Here is a 658-nt window from a genome sequence, read left to right on the forward strand (position 1 = left end):
GCCTCTAGGCATGGGATATGGTGGTGTAGCCATCACGAGGGGGAGCGGGATTCTCACAGCAGTAGGCTGTCTTGAGGTCACTGACAGTGGTGGTGCCCTGTGGTGTCCCGGGGGCAGGCGGTCTCGGACTGACCTCAGGGCTAGGGGTGCCCAGAAGTTCCCATGCACGAATTTGCACGCTCTGCGCGCTCACGTCCACAGCGCGCACGAAGCCCCTGATGTCCCCTTAGCTCAGGAGGCCTTCGTCTCTCTTCAGGCAGATCAGCCCCGGGATTTGCTCTGGAGGCCCCTGGCTCCCTCCCCCCGAGGTCACCAGGCGCGCCTGGTCCGTGGGTCCCTGGGGCGCCATAGCTCCGAGCCTGCGGGGTGCGAGGCCGCTGGAATCTGCCGCCACCCCGTGTCCGTGTCTCTGCCGCAGGTGCACCTGTCCCGACCCTGATCTGGTCTCTCCTCCTGCCCGCCCCCCTGTCCCATGTCTGGTGCCCGTGTGCGGGTCTCCGTGTCTGGCTCCCATTTGTTGGCCTCACAACCTGACCCCGGCCTGTACCTGTCCGGTACAGCGGCCCTCGCCCATCCTGCTTCGATTCCAGCCACTTGCCTCCTGGTTCCGCGTGGCCGCAGGACGGCGGGTGGGCGGGGCCGCCCGGACAGGCGGGGG

This window comes from Crocuta crocuta, unplaced genomic scaffold, assembly GCF_008692635.1.
Source record: "Crocuta crocuta isolate KB4526 unplaced genomic scaffold, BGI_CrCroc_1.0 scaffold143, whole genome shotgun sequence".
In the NCBI taxonomy this organism is placed as follows: domain Eukaryota; kingdom Metazoa; phylum Chordata; class Mammalia; order Carnivora; family Hyaenidae; genus Crocuta; species Crocuta crocuta.